This window comes from Spermophilus citellus, assembly GCF_964194105.1.
Source record: "Spermophilus citellus genome assembly, contig: SCAFFOLD_376, whole genome shotgun sequence".
NCBI classification, from domain to species: domain Eukaryota; kingdom Metazoa; phylum Chordata; class Mammalia; order Rodentia; family Sciuridae; genus Spermophilus; species Spermophilus citellus.
This window is the reverse complement of record NW_027673121.1, coordinates 155,295-178,492: the sequence shown is the minus strand read 5'-3', so window position 1 is coordinate 178,492 and position 23,198 is coordinate 155,295. Positions and strand designations below refer to the sequence as shown.

Here is a 23,198-nt window from a genome sequence, read left to right as displayed (position 1 = left end):
AAATGGTGAGGAAGCTCATTTCGACGAAAGCTCTGGAGAACTCTCACAAACAAGGCTTCCCAAAGAGTGGCCAAAAGGTCACAGGAAGCCAGGCCCATTGAGGTCTACAATGTGAGGTCCACGTGTGTTTGGACTCTCCACGATGGCTGCCAGGTCTTTAAGAATAAACTCATGTGATATCCGGGCTGAGATTCCCAGTGCTCTGTGGAAAGCCAGCCTGGGCCTAGATCTCAGTTTCCAAGGGCGACTCTCATGCGTGGCCTCCTAACATCCCGACACAATTCACGGCAATACTTCTCTGAGGTCAGTTCCAGAACTCAGTCTCCAAGGGGAATCACACCAGAGTTCAAGCCCAGGTGGACCCAGTCATCTCTTCCCACTGCCACACCACAATTCAAACCAAAACACTGCCACATGGCCCTCATCTTCTTCCATATAGACACTCATCATAACCTCTGGCTGGAGGTTTCCATGAGGGGCACAGCCCAAGACAGTGTCCACAATAAGCTCCCTTGCCTCTCATTTGCCTAATGTCAGGGTGGACTGGACACCCTTCCTGTGGACCTGGAGTGATCAAATAGGCCTGCCTTTAATACTGCTCTACTTCTCCAATTGGAGGCCTACTGACTGCCGGGTATAGATTCTTTGTGTGAACTGGAGTCATGAGAAAACCCAAGCACCTATGGGCTAGCCTCTGCATGGCTTTGAAGGACTCATTTGACACAAAGGATCCCTATTCTCACTTGATGGAGGTCAGGAACCTTACAGAGGAAGGCGAGAGACCTCATCCAGGATGACTGCTTTTGTGCCAATTTGGCTTTGGATGCACACATGGGATCTTTCTTTGGATCCACCAGGTGCTGACAATCTAAGCCACAGCCTCACACAGGGCCAAGAGGCTGATTCAGACACATCCCTTTGCAAAGCAATTAAGCAAAGAGCCACAGGTGATGCCCATTCATTTCCATTTGAAAACTGTTTTCTTCAGGCTTCACAAAGGGGTGCCCTGAGGCAAAGGCCTTCCTGACATTCAGGGCCACAGAAGGATAGGTAAGCCCAAGGCCCAAAGCAGGGTTTCTCCAGGGAGACTTTCCTGGTCACACTGATATCTGAGTTTTCTGAGATGCTCACCATTCCTTTCAACTATCCAGTACATGGCCATGTCACCGAGCTTGGAGGTGGTACATATCTTGGACACAAAACCATGAGCCTATTCTGGAGAGTGGCCAGAATTCAGGAAGAAAACAGGAACTTAGGAAGATAGTAGGTGTTGCCCATCCATAAGGCAAGCCGCAGTCCATTCATAAATTGGGCAGGATGAATGCTGGGAAGCTTTCTACTAGACAGGACACATCCATTGATGCATTCTCTTTTCTAATGTCTACAACCAGGGACACAGTGGGATACACAAACATAGAAACACTCGCCTTGTCAAAAGCCTTACTAGAAACAGTCCACTCCAAACCAAACAAACCGCCTTTCCTACCTATTCTCAGAACATGAGACAAAACCACAAACTCACACCCACACCCACAAAGGCACCTCCTTCCAAGTTGGTCTGTGACTACCCGGAGTGTCGTCTGACTGGTGGGCCATACTATGTTCCCCCGAAAGGGCCTGTCCTGTCTCACATCTGGCCTCCTTGGCCAACTCTGTGAAGTTGTCAGGAGCCAGCGGTGAGCCACTACCTGCTTTCTCAGGAAAGGCCCCTCTGCAGAGCTTTCCTGGCATTTGGCCATCCTCACCTCAGTGGGTACCAAGAAAGACTGACTCTGTCCTTGGTAAATCCAAACAAGTGAGCCCACTGGGACTGGGACTGGGACTGGCTCTGGGTGCCTGGCTTCCTGGATCCCAAGTTCAGAGAGTTCCATCACCAAGGAAGTGAGGTGAGGTCACTTCCTTCAGGAACTGAATGAGGTCACTGCCTTGGCAACCACTGTGTCCTAACAGTTGCTTCCAAGGCTCCCATGAGATGGAGGCTGCCCCTCCTTCCTGTGACACCTTCACAAGTTAGAATGGAATATCAACCATAGGCACCAAGGAACAGCTCTCCACACAGGCCTGCTTTGGTCCATCTTGTCTACATTAAGAAGAGAGAGGCTCATTCAGACACATCCCTTCATCCCGACCAGGTTGTTTGCCATGGAAGATGACTTCTGCTCTCTCAGGTCCTTCATAGCTGCCTACATCTTCTCCAGGGATCATTTCTGCATGGACCTTTGAGGTTCTCAGCAGGTGGAAGATCCCCCACATTCCTGTATTGTAAGACCCACTCTGTCCCTGCTCTTCTGTAAAGTTAGATTGAGGGAAGAGTGTATGGTTAGGGTTAAGAACCTGTTTGATGTGGCTTAGGAATCACTCTGCTGGATGAAGAATGGTATTGGGAACCTGCGATATTTATAATAATATATAGGTGAAATATATGTATGAAAACAGAAATCCAAGTAAGATTTGAAGGCCAGAAGGGCATTGGGCCCTTGATTGGGATACTTAGCTTTGAATGACTTTCTGCACACATGTCTCAGATAAATCGATATACAATGGCATGGGACCTTGTACCTTGGATGATTGAATGTAGAAGAGAACATCCAGTCAAAAAGGGATAGTAGGTAGGATTAGGAAGATAGTTGGTAACTTTTGGAAGAAGAGTGAGTATGCAATTTGGACCAAAAGTTCTTTAGCAATAGGGTGTCGGTTAGAGAGTGAATGTAAACGTCAGCACATGTGAAGAGTCAGTCACAATGATGAACTGGGGAACATATGTAGGAAAGCAGATATCAATAGAGACATTAGGAAATCAGGCAAAGTATAAAGTGAGTGAGAGGATTAGACATTTTCAACAGGGTTGAGGTTGAATATATCATCTTAGGAAGAAACAAATGTGTAGTCACCAATAGCATTGACATTTGAGAGCATTAGGCAACCTGGACAAGGATGTTTTTAGTAATCCATGCTCACTTTCCGATGAGGCTTTGGTGCAATCATAAGTGTGACCTTTGCATTTTGTGTCCAGAATATCACTGTGATAAAATGTATATGTAGATCAGGTGACATGAGTGTTTCTTCCACCATTTCTGGGAGTAATATGTTGAAGACATATAAATTAGCCTTTGGGGGTACAAATAGGTGTACCCTGGGTCTATGAATATAGAGATAATGCATGAATAGACCATACTGTGAATAAATAGTATAACAGGTTCCAATTTAAATAATGGATTGCATTGATATCTGAAAATATATAGGAAATCTAATATTGATACACAACCATTCATTCTAACCAGTTATACATCTAATGGTGATATTGGGGTTATGGTTTACCATGAAGGGGGTGTGAGTTTTGCTTCACAAGGGATTATGGAAATGGAAAAGAATGTGTTTGGAAAGAAGTCTCATGAAAAGACCAGTCAAGAAACGTGGAGGAATACATGTGTTCTGAAGCAGGAAGTGATTGAAAGGGAAATAAATGCCTAGGAATTTGTGAACTTGAGGATGAAATACATATCCTATGATGTGCATCAACTGAAGAAATAGTAATGTACCAGTGTTGAATAAAAATGAACGTCAAAATACACATCATGTCCCATAGGAATCTACTTGCATTCATGTTAAACTGGGTCAGTTACTGTAGAAATATTAGGATTTCAGCACTAGGAAACAAATATGTATTTCAGGTGGATGACTATTTCGGAGAATAATCTTGTGAAAAGTTGATTATAAATCCACATATATGAACATGAATGAATTTAGGGAGTATATAATATGACACATACATTTCATATTTTGAAAAATCTGGCGAGTATGTGTATGTGTGTGTGTGTATATATATATATATATATATATATATATATATATATATATACACAAAAAAACACACACACACACAAACACAGACATTAAAGAGTAGAAATATATATGCCAATCGAAATTCATCATGAAATATTTATCATCCACAGATCCAAAATTATTTATTTTACTGAACATGTATTTATGTATCATGTTGTTCAAGTGGGAAGCTCACCTGGAGGTTGAATTCTCAGTTCCAACAGCGTTTAGGAGGAGTGATCTCTTCTCACAACTTGTATCTGCCAAGTCAGCCACCTCACAAGAATGGACGTGGGATAGGAGGTAGGATTCTATATGTGCATGAAAAATGCATGTTGCTGAATAGGCTACAGAGAAAGGGAGACAGGAATTCACATATTTGTTAACATTCAAAACACATGGAGAACTATTTCTATTAAATTGGACTAGATTTATAACACCTACCCTTTATAATGCCAAAGGCCAGTCCAACTATACACCAGGCCTCCTCTGAACTGCCTGTATTTGTATTCTGTTTGAGTTATTTTTCTCCATCATATTAGTATTCGTAGTCACAATCTAGTAGGGTATGGGTTAGTGTCAGGGATTCAGTATTTCGAACGGAAAATAGGAAAATGAATCCAGTGTGTAGGCCAATATGTGCTACAAAAAAATCTTCCCACTCTCATCCAGAACATTGCCTTGACATTACCTTCGCAATAAGTAAGACACAATTTGAGGAGAAGAGTTAGAAATGCTGTGAATACATATGTGGAATGGAAAATGCTCAGGAGTTCACAACCTTGGAGGTGGTAGACTAGTTTCCATGAGTAAGGGACAGGGTAAACACTCCACAAACGTGGAGCTCTGCTGGCCTAAAGACTTTGTGAGAAACTGCTTCTGAGGTTGGGCACTTGAAATATATGTTGTTGTCAGGAGCTTTAGCTTCCTTTGTAGTGAGACCATCAAACCAGGTCTGCATCTATGTGACCTGGAGGACATGGTTTCTGATTTTCCAATGAACATGAGGCAGAAGTGCTGAATTCTCTCTTTGCAGGTAAACTGTGGCCACTGGGGTCGAAGTGTCTCCCTGTGTGGACTGTGAAGCCATTTGGTCATCCTCCACTTTTCGTGGTGTTTCTTGCTGCTGCACTGGGAGTTTGGAATTTGCTTCAGGAAATACAAGGAGTTCAACTGGGACACAGTGCTGGAGGGAGTTCTGTCACGTGTGGTGGGTCAAGGTCCTAGGAGAATGCACCAGCCAGGCTTCTATCCCACAGAGCTTGCCCCCTTGACCATAGCAACCTGATTCTGAACATTGCCCTGAAACCTCTCCATATAACAAGATGCCTTTACATAGAAGGGTCTGCTCACTGCACCATGTCAGTCACAAGCCATTTGGAAGCCAATGGCAGATCCACATGGCCCCACCACAGATGTTTTATCACACACCTGCACACCACTGCTCTAGGCCCACTACTCAGCAGGCCCCAACTTACTGGCATCTCTGTTTTACACCATTTTCATGAAACCCAGTCAATCAAGGCACTGTCTGGTACACTCATGATCAGCAACAGGACATCCAAAGGTTCTCCAGTGCCACCTGGTCATGGGAATTTCAAAAATGTCATGGTATTTATCTAGCTAGCCATTTTTAAAGGATGAAGTTGGAGGCACTGTGTGTTTCCATTCCTTCAGGAACCATTAAATGGTGAGGAAGCTCATTTCAACGAAAGCTCTGGGGAACTCTCACAAACAAGGCTTCCCAAAGAGTGGCCAAAAGGTCACAGGAAGCCAGGCCCATTGAGGTCTACAATGTGAGGTCTACGTGTGTTTGGACTCTCCACGATGGCTGCCAGGTCTTTAAGAATAAACTCATGTGATATCCGGGCTGAGATTCCCAGTGCTCTGTGGAAAGCCAGCCTGGGCCTAGATCTCAGTTTCCAAGGGCGACTCTCATGCGTGGCCTCCTAACATCCCGACACAATTCACGGCAATACTTCTCTGAGGTCAGTTCCAGAACTCAGTCTCCAAGGGGAATCACACCAGAGTTCAAGCCCAGGTGGACCCAGTCATCTCTTCCCACTGCCACACCACAATTCAAACCAAAACACTGCCACATGGCCCTCATCTTCTTCCATATAGACACTCATCATAACCTCTGGCTGGAGGTTTCCATGAGGGGCACAGCCCAAGACAGTGTCCACAATAAGCTCCCTTGCCTCTCATTTGCCTAATGTAGGGTGGACTGGACACCCTTCCTGTGGACCTGGAGTGATCAAATAGGCCTGCCTTTAATACTGCTCTACTTCTCCAATTGGAGGCCTACTGACTGCCGGGTATAGATTCTTTGTGTGAACTGGAGTCATGAGAAAACCCAAGCACCTATGGGCTAGCCTCTGCATGGCTTTGAAGGACTCATTTGACACAAAGGATCCCTATTCTCACTTGATGGAGGTCAGGAACCTTACAGAGGAAAGCGAGAGACTTCATCCACGATGACTGCTTTTGTGCCAATTTGGCTTTGGATGCACACATGGGATCTCTCTTTGGATCCATCAGGTGCTGACAATCTAAGCCACAGCCTCACACAGGGCCAAGAGGCTGTTTCAGACACATCCCTTTGCAAAGCCATTAACCAAAGAGCCACAGGTGATGCCCATGCATTTCCATTTGAAAACTGTTTTCTTCAGGCTTCACAAAGGGGTGCCCTGAGGCAAAGGCCTTCCTGACATTCAGGGCAACAGAACAATAGGTAAGCAAAAGGCGCAAAGCAAGGTTTCTCCAGGGAGACTTTACTGGTCACACTGATATCTGAGTTTTCTGAGATGCTCACCATTCCTTTCAACTATCCAGTACATGGCCATGCCACCGAGCTTGGAGGTGGTACATATCTTGGACACAAAACCATGAGCCTATTCTGGAGAGTGGCCAGAATTCAGGAAGAAAACAGGAACTTAGGAAGAGAGTTGGTGTTGCCTATCCATAAGGCAAGCCGCAGTCCATTCCTAAATTGGGCAGAATGAATGCTGGGGAGCTTTCTATTAGACAGGACACATCCATTGATGCATTCTCTTTTCTAATGTCTACAACCAGGGACACAGTGGGATACACAAACATAGAAACACTCGCCTCGTCAAAAGACTTACTAGAAACAGTCCACTCCAAACCAAACAAACCGCCTTTTCTACCTATTCTCAGAACATGAGACAAAACCACAAACTCACACCCACACCCACAAAGGCACCTCCTTCTTCCAAGTTGGTCTGTGACTACCCAGAGTGCCGTCTGACTGGTGGGCCATACTATGTTCCCCCGAAAGGGCCTGTCCTGTCTCACATCTGGCCTCCTTGGCCAACTCTATGCAGTTGTCAGGAGCCAGCGGTGAGCAACTACCTGCTTTCTCAGGAAAGGCCCCTCTGCAGAGCTTTCCTGGCATTTGGCAATCCTCACCTCAGTGGGTACCAAGAAAGACTGACTCTGTCCTTGGTAAATCCAAACAAGTGAGCCCACTGGGACTGGCACTGGGACTGGCTCTGGGTGCCTGGCTTCCTGGATCCCAAGTTCAGAGAGTTCCATCACCAAGGAAGTGAGGTGAGGTCACTTCCTTCAGGAACTGAATGAGGTCACTGCCTTGGCAACCACTGTGTCCTAACAGTTGCTTCCAGGGCTCCCATGAGATGGAGGCTGCCCCTCCATCCTGTGACACTTTCACAAGTTAGAATGGAATATCAACCATAGGCACCAAGGTACAGCTCTCCACACAGGCCTGCTTTGGTCCATCTTGTCTACATTAAGAAGAGAGAGGCTCATTCAGACACATCCCTTCATCCTGACCAGGTTGTTTGCCATGGAAGATGACTTCTGCTCTCTCAGGTCCTTCACAGCGGCCTACATCATCTCCAGGGATCATTTCTGCATGGAACTTTGAGGTTCTCAGCAGGTGGAAGATCCCCTACATTCCTGTATTGTAAGACCAACTCTGTCCCTGCTCTTCTGTAAAGTTAGATTGAGGGAAGAGTGTATGGTTAGGGTTAAGAACCTGTTCGGTTTGGGTTAGGAATCACTCTGCTGGATGATGAATGGTATTGGGAACCTGCGATATTTATAATAATATATAGGTGAAATATATGTATGAAAACAGAAATCCAAGTAAGATTTGAAGGCCAGAAGGGCTATGGGCCCTTGATTGGTATACTTAGCTTTGAATGACTTTCTGCACAGATGTCTCAGATAAATCGATATACAATGGCATAGGACCTTCTACCTTGGATGATTGAATGTAGAAGGGAACATCCAGTCAAAAAGGGATAGTAGGTAGATTAGGAAGATAGTTGGTAAGTTTTGGAAGAAGAGTGAGTATACAATTTGGACCAAAAGTTCTTTAGCAATAGGGTGTCGGTTAGAGAGTGAATGTAAATGTCAGCACATGTGAAGAGTCAGTCACAATGATGAACTGGGGAACATATGTAGGAAAGCAGATATCAATAGAGACATGAGGAAATCAGGCAAAGTATAAAGTGAGTGAGAGGATTAGACATTTTCAACAGGGTTGAGGTTGAATATATCATCTTAGGAAGAAACAAATGTGTAGTCACCAATAGGATTGACATTTGAGAGCTTTAGGCAACCTGGACAAGGATGTTTTGAGTAATCCATGCTCACTTTCCAATGAGGCTTTGGTACAATCCTAAGTGTGATCTTTGCATTTTGTGTCCAGAATATCACTGTGATAAAATGTATATGGAGATCAGGTGACATGAGTATTTCTTCCAATATTTCTGGGAGTAATATGTTGAAGACATATAAATCAGCCTTTGCGGGTACAAATAGGTGTACCCTGGGTCTATAAATATAGAGATAATGCATGAATAGACCCTACTGTGAATAAATATTATAACTGGTTCCAGTTTAAATAATGGATTGAATTGATATCTGAAAATATATAGGAAATCTAATATTGATACACAACCATTCATTCCAACCAGTTATACATCTAATGGTGATATTGGGGTTATGGTTTACCATGAAGGGGGTGTGAGTTTTGCTTCAAAAGGGATTATGTAAATGGAAAAGAATGTGTTTAGAAAGAAGTCTCATGAAAAGACCAGTCAAGAAACGTGGAGGAATACATGTGTTCTGAAGCAGGAAGTGATTGAAAGTGAACCAAATGCCTAGAAATTTGTGAATTGAGGATGAAATACATATCCTATGATGTACATCAACTGAAGAAATAGTAATGTACCAGTGTTGAATAAAAATGAACGTCAAAATACACATCATGTCCCATAGGAATCTACTTGCATTGATGTTAAACTGGGTCAGTTCCTGTAGAAATATTAGGATCTCTATGCACCATTCTCTGAAGTTAGTTTTCAGCACTAGGAAACAAATATGTATTTCAGGTGGGTGAATATTTCTGAGAATAATCTTCTGAAAAGTTGAATATAAATCCACATATATGAACATGGGTGAATTTAGGGGGTGTATAATAAGACACATATATTTCATATTTTGAAAAATCTGGAGAGTTTGTGTATATTATGTGTGTGTATATATACATACACACACACACACAGAACACACACACACAGACATTAAAAATTAGAAATATATATGCCAATCGAAATTCATCATGAAATATATATCATCCAGAGATCCAAAAATATTTATGTTACTGAACATGGATTTATGTATCATGTTGTTCAAGTAGGAAGCTCACCCGTAGGTTGAATATTCAGTTCCCACAGCGTTTAGGAGGAGTGATCTCTTCTCACAATTTGTATCTGCCAAATCAGCCACCTCACAAGAATGGACATGGGATAGCAGGTAGAATTCTATATGTGCATGTAAAAATGCATGTTGCTGAATAGGCTACAGAGAAAGGCAGACAGGAATTCACACATTTGTGAACTTTCAAAACACATGGAGAACTACTTCTATTCAATTGGACAAGATTTATAACACCTACCCTTTGTAATGCTAAAGGCAAGTCCAACTATACACCATGCCTGCTCTGAACTGCCTGTATTTCTATTCTGTTTGGGTTATTTTTCTCCATCATATTAGTATTCGTAGTCAGAATCTAGTAGGGTATGGGTTAGTGTCAGGGATTCAGTATTTCGAACGGAAAATAGGAAAATGAATCCAACGTGTAGGCAAATGTGTGCTACACAAAAACCTTCCCACTCTCATCCAGAACAATGCCTTGACATTACCTTCGCAACAAGTAAGACCCAATTCGAGGAGAAGAGTTAGAAAAGCTGTGATTACGTATGTGGAATGGAAAATGCTCAGGAGTTCACAACCTTGGAGGTGGTAGAGGAGTTTCCATACGTAAGGGAGACAGGGTAAACACTCCACAAACATGGAGCTCTGCTGGCCTAAAGACTTTGTGAGAAACTGCCTCTGAGGTTGGGCACTTGAAATATATGTTGTTGTCAGGAGCTTTAGCTTCCTTTGTAGTGAGACCATCAAAGCTGGGTCTGCATCTATGTGACCTGGAGGACATGGTTTCTGATTTTCCAATGAACATGAGGCAGAAGTGCTGAATTCCCTCTTTGCAGGTAAACTGTGGCCACTGGGGTCTAAGTGTCTCCCTGTGTGGACTGTGAAGCCATTTGGTCATCCTCCACTTTTCGTGGTGTATCTTGCTGCTGCACTGGAAGTTTGGAATTTGCTTCAGGAAATACAAGGTGTTCAAGTGGGACACCGTGCTGGAGGGAGTTCTGTCACGTGTGGTGGGTCAAGGTCCTAGGAGAATGCACCAGCCAGGCTTCTATCCCACAGAGTTTCCCCCCTTGACCATAGCAACCTGATTCTGAACACTGCCCTGAAACCTCTCCATATAACAAGATGCCTTTACATAGAAGGGTCTGCTCACTGCACCATGTCAGTCACAAGCCATTTAGAAGCCACTGGCAGATCCACATGGCCCCACCACAGATGTTTTATCACACACCTGCACACCGCTGCTCTAGAGCCGCTACTCAGCAGGCCCCAACTTACTGGCATCTCTGTTTTACACCATTTTCATGAAACCCAGTCAATCAAGGCACTGTCTGGTACACTCATGATCAGCATCAGGACATCCAAAGTTTCTCCAGTGCCACCTGGTCATGGGAATTTCAAAAATGTCATGGTATTTATCTAGCTAGCCATTTTTAAAGGATGAAGTTGGAGGCACTGTGGGTTTCCATTCCTTCAGGAACCATTAAATGGTGAGGAAGCTCATTTCAACAAAAGCTCTGGAGAACTCTCACAAACAAGGCTTCCCAAAGAGTGGCCAAAAGGTCACACGAAGCCAGGCCCATTGAGGTCTACAAATGTGAGGTCCATGTGTGTTTAGACTCTGAACTATGGCTGCCAGGTCTTTAAGAATAAACTCATGTGATATCCGGGCTGAGATTCCCAGTGCTCTGTGGAAAGCCAGCCTGGGCCTAGATCTCAGTTTCCAAGGGCGACTCTCATGTATGGCCTCCTAACATCCCGACACAATTCACGGCAATACTTCTCTGAGGTCAGTTCCAGAACTCAGTCTCCAAGGGGAATCACACCAGAGTTCAAGCCCAGGTGGACCCAGTCATCTCTTCCCACCGCCACACCAATGACCACAATTCAAACCAAAACACTGCCACATGGCCCTCATCTTCTTCCATAGAGACACTCATCATAACCTCTGGCTGGGGGTTTCCATGAGGGGCACAGCCCAAGACAGTGTCCACAATAAGCTCCCTTGCCCCTCATTTGCCTAATGTCATGGTGGCCTGGACACCCTTCCTGTGAACCTGGAGTGATCCAATAGGCCTGCCGTTAATACTGGCTCCGCTTCTCCAATTGGAGGCCTACTGACTGCCGGGTATAGATGCTTTTTGTGAATTGGAGTCATGAGAAAACCCAAGCACCTATGGGCTAGCCTCTGCAGGGCTTTGAAGAACTCGTTTGATCCGAAGGATCCCTGTTCTCACTTGAAGGAAGTCAGGAACCTTCCAGAGTAAGGCGAGACACTTCATCCACAATGACTGCTTTGTGCCAATTTGTCATTGGATGCACACATGGGATCTCTCTTTGCATCTCTCAAGTGCTGACAATCTAAGCCACAGCCTCACACAGGGCCAAGAGGCTGATTCAGACACATCCCTTTGCAAAGCCATTAACCAAAGAGCCACAGGTGATGCCCATTCATTTCCATTTGAAAACTGTTTTCTTCAGGCTTCACAAAGGGGTGCCCTGAGGCAAAGGCCTTCCTGACATTCAGGGCCACAGAAGGATAGGTAAGCCAAAGGCCCAAAGCAGGGTTTCTCCAGGGAGGCTTTACTGGTCACACTGATATCTGAGTTTTCTGAGATGCTCACCATTCCTTTCAGCTCTCCAGTACATGGCCATGTCACCGAGCTTGGAGGTGGTACATATCTTGGACACAAAACCATGAGCCTATTCTGGAGAGTGGCCAGAATTCAGGAAGAAAACAGGAACTTAGGAAGATAGTAGGTGTTGCCCATCCATAAGGCAAGCCGCAGTCCATTCATAAATTGGGCAGGATGAATGCTGGGGAGCTTTCTACTAGACAGGACACATCCATTGATGCATTCTCTTTTCTAATGTCTACAACCAGGGACACAGTGGGATACACAAACATAGAAACACTCACCTCGTCAGAAGACTTACTAGAAACAGTCCACTCCAAACCAAACAAACCGCCTTTCCTACCTATTCTCAGAACATGAGACAAAACCACAAACTCACACCCACACCCACAAAGGCACCTCCTTCTTCCAAGTTGGTCTGTGACTACCCGGAGTGCCGTCTGACTGGTGGGCCATATTATGTTCTCCCGAAATGGCCTGTCCTGTCTCACATCTGGCCTCCTTGCCCAACTCTGTGAAGTTGTCAGGAGCCAGCGGTGAGCCACTACCTGCTTTCTCAGAAAAGGCCCCTCTGCAGAGCTTTCCTGGCATTTGGCCATCCTCACATCAGTAGGTACCAAGAAAGACTGACTCTGTCCTTGGTAAATCCAAACAAGTGAGCCCACTGGGACTGGGACTGGGACTGGCTCTGGGTGCCTGGCTTCCTGGATCCCAAGTTCAGAGAGTTCCATCACCAAGGAAGTGTGGTGAGGTCACTTCCTTCAGGAACTGAATGAGGTCACTGCCTTGGCAACCACTGTGTCCTAACAGTTGCTTCCAGGGCTCCCATGAGATGGAGGCTGCCCCTTCTTCCTGTGACACTTTCACAAGTTAGAATGGAATATCAACCATAGGCACCAAGGAACAGCTCTCCACACAGGCCTGCTTTGGTCCATCTTGTCTACATTAAGTAGAGAGAGGCTCATTCAGACACATCCCTTCATCCTGACCAGGTTGTTTGCCATGGAAGATGACTTCTGCTCCCTCAGGTCCTTCACAGCGGCCTACATCTTCTCCAGGGATCATTTCTGCATGGACCTTTGAGGTTCTCAGCAGGTGGAAGATCCCCTACATTCCTGTATTGTAAGTCCACCTCTGTCCCTGCTCTTCTGTAAAGTTAGATTGAGGGAAAAGTGTATGGTTAGTGTTAAGAACCTGTTCGTTTTGGGTTAGGAATCACTCTGCTGGATGATGAATGGTATTGGGAACCTGCGATATTTATAATAATATATAGGTGAAATATATGTATGAAAACAGAAATCCAAGTAAGATTTGAAGGCCAGAAGGGCATTGGGCCCTTGATTGGGATACTTAGCTTTGAATGACTTTCTGCACAGATGTCTCAGATAAATCGATATACAATGGCATAGGACCTTGTACCTTGGATGATTGAATGTAGAAGAGAACATCCAGTCAAAAAGGGATAGTAGGTAGGATTAAGATAATTATGTATATGACAGCTGAATGCATTTTGATTCCTTGTACACAGCTGTGGCACAACTTTTCATTTCTCTGATTGTACACAATGTAGCATTGCATCATGGGTGCAGTCATACATGTACCTAGGTAATAATGTCTACCTCATTCTACCCATCTTTCCTGCCCCCATTTCCCCTCCCCGGTCCTCCCTCCTCTTTGCTCAAACTTTCATCACTACTTTTAGGCTACATTGAGCAGCTGTCCTAACTCACTACTGTTTCTTACATAGTTACACTATGAAGTCTCACTTCATGTGTGAGATGTAACAGGTGTAACTATTGTGGATCTACATCTAATGCTGATTAGTACTGTCATGTAAACATTTATGCAGTACTGCCACTAGCAATGGCATAAGACAAGGCAATCCGTCCACACTTATCTGAAGCAGATACATTAACACCACATTGAAGAAGCAGCTCAGCTCTCTGTGTTGATTTATGTTCCACAGCAAACATGAGGGCGGTTCTAAAATAAGAGAGATAACTTCAACCTTAGGCATTTTAATAAATTTATTTAAATAGCCAATTTACTACATTTTACCAATTTGATATCTTGCTTTACATACACTGACAGACATAAACACCTTGGAAGATATCGTATCTTTATCTTTGAAAGTCATTTGTATGTCTAAGAGGAAAATAAAGACAATAACTATGATGATGTCATTCATCTGGAGTTGGCAAAGATTTCAATGAGAAAACCTCCCTTTTCTTCCTAGGATGATGTAATACATTGTAACTCACAGTCAGCCAAAGGTCAAGAAGTAAAAAAGCTATTTGCAGGCCTAACATGATAACAGTAGCACTGTGGTAATAACAGTCATTATTGCTTCAGTCGTTCACTTGGAGAAGCATTTGCCAGGCATTGAAATCAGTGCTATATGTACAATCTGGCAACCAGCTTTCAAGCATATGTTATCCTCTTTTTCATATCAGGAAACATATTTAGTCATTACCCATTTTTAGGATTGCTTTCAAGGTCACACATTTTGCAACTTGGAAAGCTAGGAATGCAATCCAGTCATGTGTGAATGTAAAGCTTCTTTCTTCTTTCTTTATCACCCACCTATATCTTATCTTCATTAAAGGAAATATTTTTTCCCTTTGAAGTTATTTTCTTTCCTTTGTCCATGCCAATTAAAAATAAAATCACTCAATAGCAATTAACACTCAGAAATAATCTAAAATCAATATTCTACAAAGTAATTTAAAGCAAATAGTCATCCAAAGGACAAAATTACTTTCAATGTCTGTTTATGCTCAACACAGCATTTCCAAAAGAAAACTATACCAGGAGAAGAGAAAATATAACAGAAAGTTCAAAAAATCCAATACTAACAAAGCAAACTAAAAGTCCATATTTTACAAAACTAAGATGAAAACTCTAGCTAACACAAGATCATGTGATCAACAAAATCAAATACTAATCATCAGCCAATAATTATCAGGGCAGGTGACTCACACCATATACTCTTATTTGTGTTACTCAGTTTCAATAACTGCTTTTCTCCCTAATTGTAGTTCATTGTTCATATATTCCACCTATATTCACACATATATTCCAATGATTATATCATTCCCACTAATTTAATAGATTAACTTAAGTGATTTTTACTACAAAATTAAGTTTTTTCAAAAAAAAAAAAAACCAATAAAGTACTATACCTTCCCTTATCATCAACTGCGTGTATGTTTGCTTTATTGTTAATAAAAAAATTCTACCATCATCTGTCTCTTTTTCTTTATGGCGAATAAAAGTGGTGTTTGGCCACTCTGAAAAACAACAAAAATAGTTTATTCTCAAAATTAATTCTTCTCAACTAAACTTAACCTTACAAAATACTGTATGAATATAAGCACATAATAATAATGTAAATTAAGAGTAGCCACTCTCTTCTCTTCCATAAGTGCTGCTCTTTCAATTTGAAATGCCTCTCCTGTGCCTAGAGTGGCCACATGAACTCCAGTCATTTCCAAAACTGCTTCAGACATTTACTGTTTCCACGGATCTTTGCCTCTGTCGAGCATTCATCATGGCATCTTGGAGTTATATAACCCGCACCCAACTCAACCAAGAGCATCTTGAGGACGTGATCTATATCTTCTATCTCAGAAGCCCCATTCCTTAACACATATTAGTAAAGGATTTAAGTATTTGATTAATGAGCCAAATTTTCAACTCATTCGTAGGGTGTATCAATCAGATTCTGAAGAATGTCTACTTTTCCAGAAATACCAAGACTCATCAGAAAGATTCTTTGTTTCACTATTAGATAAAATTTACAGAACTGTGCATTGCATGTCCAGTATTACAGAAACAGCTTTATCATTGCGTAACCCCTATTTTACACTGATTTTTCATAGCAAAAATTCCCATGTGAAGAATTCAAATTGCAGGGATAGAGTTCTGAGAGCTTTCCAGTGACATGGAAGTTTCCTCCATGTTACACAAGTCCTCTTGATTATCTTCTCTTTATGGAATCAGAATCCCAGATACCAATGTCAGGCATTCCTGCTCCAAGAGGGTCACAAAGATAATGGGCTCTGAATTAAAAGATATAGATTTTGAGTAAACTATATTGCTTTTTCTTAACTGGTCTCTATGTCTTCTCTTATTATAAGAAAAGATATTTATTATTTATGTTAGAAAGCTCAATACAAAAATATATTCTTCCTACAGAATTGGAGAAAAATTTTTGCCAGCTAATCCACTAGTAGGGGATTAATAAACATAAATAACCCACTCAAAAAAGCTTAACACTGGGCTGGAGGAGTTGTGGCTCAGTGGTAGAGCACTTGCCTAACACAGGGAAGGCACTGGGTTTCAGTCCTCAGCACCACATAAAAATAAATAAAGTATAGGTATTGTGTTCAACTACAACTAAAAACTAAATATTAAAAAAAAAACTTAACACCAAAAAACAAACTCAGTCAATAAATGGACAAAAGAACTGAACATAAATTTCTCAAAAAAAAAAAACCCACAATGTCTAAAAAATATGAAAAGCTCATCTACATCTCTAGCAATTAGGTCAATGCAAATCAAAACTACATTAAGACTTCATCTTCATCGTACTCCAGCCAAGATGGTAATGATCAAGAACACAAACAGTAATACAGGCTGGTAAGGGTGTTGGGGGAAGGCACACTTGTACACTGCTGGTGGGACTGCAAGACTAGTACAACCACTCTGGAAAACAGTTTGGAGATTCCCCCAAATCTAAGAAGGGAACCACAACATGAACCAGCTATCCCACACCTCAGTATTTTCCCAAAATTACTGTTTGCCTAGTATAGTAATACAGCCACATGTGTGTTTATAGGAACACAATTTACAATAGCTAAATTACAAAATCAACCCAGGTGCCTGTCAATAGGTGAAAGAGTTAAGAAATTGTGTTGCACATACATACAATGGAGTTTTACTCAGCCATAAAGAATAAATTATGGCATATGCTGGTAAATGGATGGAAACAAAAAATATCATGCTAAGTGAAATAAGTTTAACTTATTAAGAAACTCAAAGGTCAAATGTTTCATATGTGGAAGTTAAGAAAAAGAGAAGGTAAGAACAAATATCAAGACATAGGGAAGATCATTAGGGTAAAAAAAGGAGATTGAGAGGCAGAGTGGGAATAGGGAAGGGAAGGCAATGAAGAAGGAATTCTTTAAGAATCATGTTATATGCATATATAAATATACTACAGGGAACTACGCTTTTATGTGTAAGTAGAAAGAAGCAATCAAATATAAATAAATTGACAGGTGAAAGGAAGCCCAGGAAACAGGAGGAGAAAGGAGGAGAAGGAGGAGGACAGGAGGGAAAAGAGGGGATCATGAACTCAACTGGAATTCCATGCATGTATGATTTTGTTGGTATGAACACAACTACTATGCGTCACTATAAACTCCAATAAAAATAATATTAAAAATATATTCTGACTTGTAATGATTATCCTGGTAACATAATGCTTAGCTACTTTTCAAAATTATTTTTAATCTGGTTCCACTTTAATTGCTACTTAAAACTTATTTATAATTTTAGGCAAAATGTAATTCATAAATTTTGTGTATCAACAAGTTTTATGCTGATCTACACGGATTATTTTTAGCATCATGAAAGACTAAATCATTTTCATTTTTAAGGAACAAAGCTGAAGAGTAGTACATAGGACAGCTTATAACATCCATGACTTATCTACTTCTAGCAATAATTTATCCACTTATAGCAATGAGTAACCTAATCAGGCTTACAAAAATTCCCATGAGAACATGATTTTTATGGTATAAAGAAAACTATTTAAATGCCAAATTCTAAATTCCATAATTTGATCCCATTTCAAAGAGATTCATATTATGTAGGCCTTATTTTTGTAAATCAGTAGGAAACCTCCATGCAATCTTTATCAAAACATATTATAAAAGTAGAGGCAAAGTAGGTGATCTGAGTGAATGCTGCAGTTGCCAGTAGCAAACTGAAGAACATGTGTGCCCAGCATCTGGGAGGCAAACCCTGCACACCACACCACACAGGGGGACCACATTGGGTTCCTTCACAAAAGCTTAAAGTTCAGATTTCTGCATGAGTCTCTTGATTCTAATTCATGGAGGCAAACTAAATATACACATGAGCTATAAGAGGAGGAGGAGGAGGAGGAATACGAGGAGAACTTCCAACATTTGCTAATATTCTAATAGAGAAAATTCTGCTTATAATCAGTATTTGTTAACACACATTACTGTTAATTTTAAAGAAACATTTCAAATATTTTGGAAATAATGGTGATTGATGTATACCGTGTTTCTGGCTTCAATGTCTGCGTTGAATGAAAGCAGTTTTGTTGCTACTGATGTGCTCCTATAAAAGATAGCACAGTGGAGAGGAGTTTCACCCTTGTTGTTGTGAACATTTGGATTGGCACCATGTTCTAGAAGAAGAATTGCACATTCCTCTTCCTCGTAGTGTAGGGCCTGTTGGTTTTAATCAAGAAATAGATTGTAAATTTGGGAAATCCAAGAAAAATATTTCACGTTTTACTCATTAGTTATAACTAAATGGCATTAATCAATTTTTCTTCTAAGCATTTCATCAATTTCATTTCCTGCAAAACCACTGCCTACATCTACCTTCATCAACGGTGTGTTGCCATCACTGTCACACAGGTCGACCTTGCATTTCCTCTTGACTAGAAGAGCCACCACTGCTGGATTGCCATAGGCACAGGCATAATGTAGAGGGGTTCTATGCAAGTAAGAGGCTTTGTTAGGAATTCATAAGACACCTTTTGAAATATACAACTTTTCATGCAATTATAAACATTAGCTACTCGTAATTCCTCTATTTTCTTCTGAAGAAGGTACAATATTTATTAGCTGACATTACTTATTAAATTAATGAATAATTGGCCTATGTCATTGACACTTTCTTATTTCTTGTTTCTGATACTGCTGGCGATTGCACCCGGGGCACTCAATCATGGAGTCATATCCTAAGCACTTTTTATTATTATTTTTTTAAAAATTTTGATGCAGGGTCTCACTAAATTGCCTACCCTGGCCTTGAACTTCCAATGCTCCCGTCTCAGCATCCTAGTCACTGAAATTATGGGAATGTACCACTGTGCCTAGTCCCAATGATTTTACTTATTTTTGTTTGGTTTTTCATGGTGCTGGGGACCAGCACATGAAAATCCAGACTGGGAGCATTCTAGGTAAGGGCTCTACCAAAGAGCCACATCCCCAGAGCAGAGCAGCCAACTTGCCTAAAAAGAATAAGGCTTTGGAATTTAGCTCATCTTTGGTTTAAATTCTACTTTAAGCTCTGATGTACTAGTTATCCCATAGTCTTCCTATCCCTCATTTCTTCACTAATAAAGTAAGGATTAAAATGAGTAATTATCTCCCAGGATACTACTGTGATGCTTAATAAAGAATCTATGTAAAACATCTGAAGGGTTTCTAACACAAGCAACAGCTCCATAATTGGTAGCTATTGTAACTAAGATTATTGCTATTAATCAACAAAGAGTATTTCAATTAATAAAATAGTAGCAATATAGTGATTTTACAGGTATCTTTTTAAAACTGTATTTCAATGAGTCTTAAGATGCTTTTTTCCTATCATTTCAACCCTGACATAAGAATGCCACTAATAATTCAGGCTGCATTTCAATTATAATTGGCAGCATTAAATTTTTTACTTCATTCACAAAATAAAGGACCATTATAATCTATGGTGCCTTACCTTAAGTGAAATGCGAAACAAACAATAGATTTATGTCAGTTCTCATCACGTGGATAGCATTTAAATTCAGTTCTTAAATGTACTATAGGTAAAGCAGGCTGAATAATAAAAGCAAAAGACCAAACTAAAAGCAAAGTAATCTTTGCTTATTTTTTTCCCAAGTAATTTAAAGCCAAAGGAAAAAGAACACAAATGAATTAGTATTGGTTAAATTTGTTCAGTATTTAGACATACAGGATATATGTAAATCAGGTATTTCCAATGTTCAGTATTTAATACTTTAACTTTTCAAAAGGGAAGTTCACAATTTCCTATCTCCATAAATGCTTGATTGAAAAAGAGGAAGAACCGTTTCATTTGGTACTGAGTCCTATTCACTTCAGTTTTAATTAACTGTCACATAAATTTTTTAAGAAAATTCTATGAGATAGAATATGTTAACTACAAAATAAATAGCTGTGCAGTTTATGAGCATAAAAATAGGTATTCAGTTCATGAGTACAAATGAATAGAATTAAAAAATAGATGAGTATAGGTGAGAACTTCAGTATTTTTAAGTGAAACTTTTATAAAGCAATACTTTTGCAGTAGTAATAATCTTTCATACTTGCTTTCTTCTATTTTCATCAAGATGCAACCAGAACAAAATTATTAACCTATAGTTGCATATATGAAATGAAATGTATGTGTACTAATATCTACAATAGATGAAATGTACTATAGAACTTCTATATACAAGTTTACTAGAAGAAAATACAAATGCTTCTTTATGCTGGCAAAGACTGTTCTAAGAAAGAATGAATTGAAAAGAAAACTTCCTTTTGTTCTACCTCTCTTTTTAAAATCTATTATGCTGCTGCTGATGATGATGTTGTGCTGGGGACTGAACCCTTACCCTTGAGCTTGCCAGACAAGAAGTGCTCTAACACTGAACTACATTTCCAACCCTGGAATCTAATTTAAATCAAAGTACTCTTTTACAGATGATCAAGTGACAGTGACATATGAAATAGAAAAAAAAATATTTAGTATCCTTGGTAAGAGAAGAAATTTAAGTCTAACAAATGAAATACATTTCTCAGCTTCAATGTTTGAGAATAAAGAGCAGCAGCATTGGGCTATTAAGGTTTTAGCTGTTTAATGCTCCCCAAATAGATGACTTGATGGAAACTTCTGTGCATCATTTGAAATTGTGCAAGCTGCTACCTACCAAATTCCATTTTACTCTTCCAGATATTTGAGTATTCTTTTTATCCTATTCCAGTCCCTAATCTTTTGGCCATTGGTGAACAAGTAATTTGTGAAAGTTAATAATGTATTTTGATACATAGAATGACAAGTCTTTGTTCACTGCAAACATTTCCTTAGGTCATCATGACCCTAAAGGACTGCGTGTGGAACTCAAAAATGTACTGATATTTTTATTTGGTTTCTGTGAAATCGATAACCTCAGAAAGAGCTCACACTTTGGGTCAACGAGTATTCCTATGCACAAACCACCAGCAGGGCCTACCTTTGACATCCTTAGTCTCTTCAGAACAGGGTAGGACAAGGGCAGCAGCACGCATCTCTGCAGGATAGGCACCCTTTGTGTGCTGCTCCCTTGGCCCTAGTGACTGAGAGCCTGCAATGCCTGGATGCTCTCAACCAATGCTCTGCTCTACCTGCTTGAACACATTCTCAGTAATGGATAACTACAAGAAAGGATACTGGAACAGTGGAATCAGCAATCTGCAATTTTGTGCAGGAAGCTCTTCGCAGATGCTTTTTTAGTGTAGTGTGCCCGATGTGGTGACAAAATTGAAAAAGCATGTTGTGTTTGGTGCTTTGGAAAGTGTGAAAGCTGCTAGTGAGTCTAGTGTCCTCTCTCTGGAAAAGTACCTGCAGTTAAGGAAGTATTTGCAGAAAATTCAGGGATTGTCAACAAGTGCTGTTATGAAGATGGCTGGATGATCAGGATGACACCAAGTTATCCTTCAGGATTTGATGAACTAGTGAGTGGAGCATGTGAGAAATAAGTAAAAGCTTAGTTTAGGGGTGAAAGTCACACCCCTAAATAAACTAGTGTGAAATAATTTTTAAAACAAAACAAGAATGAACATGGAAACATCTTCCCAATTCAGAGTCTTGTAAGGCCCTCAGGACACAACAGATATCGTATCTGAAAACTTTCCTTAGCCCTGGTGTTGCTGTATTATGAGAATACTTTTCTCATACACTTTTCTTCATGCTTTTGAAAATGTGCACATTAACAGCTGCTGTGTATATCTAATTTTTTTTTTAAGTCAGTCACCCTATAGGGAAATTTTAAGTGTCTGGGAAACCAGTTGAAGTTTCGTTTTTGTTTATTTGCCCATTAGAAGTCCTGGGCACCGGACCTCCAAAGGTTGCAGATCCTGAATATCGAGGACTCCATGGGTATTTAAAGTCAAACATCCTGGTGAAAGGAGAACCGGTCTCCCTTCTGCTCTGCCCCCACCGGCACAGCCTGGATGGAGCAGGCTTCCATTCCAACAGCCCAGCTTTCCCCCATTGGCCCTGTGCCCCTCAGCCCCTGGCCTCCAGACCCTATTACCTATTTTTTTGGTCAGTATCATCAACATGACAGCCGCGTCCCAGATAGCGTTCAATTCTTTTCAGTTCACAATTTTTGGCAGCCTGGTGGATCTTCCCAAGGGGGTTATATCCAATAACCTTGGTCCCAAGGCTTAAATAAACAAACTTTTTCCAGGCTCTGGCCATTCCTGCAGACGTGGTCAACTGCCTGTGTCCAGCGGCCTACCAAGGCGGCTCCTCCATTAGCTATCCGCCAGCCTTTGGGCAAAACAGTCCTTGCTGGGAGACACTGGTAAACACAAGTGCGTGGGCACGCACGCAGGGTCACGCGCCACAATCTGCCTGGCCGTCAGTGATTGGCTCCTGGTGGGCCCGCCCCCTGCACTGTGCTCTGCGCCTGGCTCTTCTGTCCAGTAGGGGGAGCTGCAGTACCCCGTCCAGCTCCTGGGTCCCTAACACTTCTGCATCCATGACCTAATCCTCCACCACCACACACACACCACGCTGCACACTGAGCTTCCCTACCTGCAGCTCTCTGCCCAGTTCCACGCTAGGGCGTGGAGGAGGGCGTGTCTGCCCTCCTGGAGGACAGCAAGAATGCAGGAGCAGAATTGGGGTGAGTCCAGGAGGTGCACAGCACTCGCCGGACCTCGGGAACTCCAAGGAGAGTCTCCGCTGCAGTGCAGTGCAGCCTCTTCCAGCCGAGTTGGCCTT

At 41.5% G+C, this 23,198-nt stretch overlaps 1 long non-coding RNA gene across 1 annotated transcript in view; it reads right to left on the bottom strand.

Annotated features, from left to right (window-relative positions):
- Positions 1 to 4,036: 4,036 nt before the first annotated feature.
- LOC308640074 overlaps positions 4,037 to 23,198 on the bottom strand; it is a 30,032-nt gene continuing 10,870 nt past the window's right edge. The window contains exon 3 of the long non-coding RNA XR_014020166.1: positions 4,037 to 4,169. This is a non-coding gene — a long non-coding RNA (uncharacterized lncRNA). The remainder of the gene's footprint in view (positions 4,170 to 23,198) is intronic.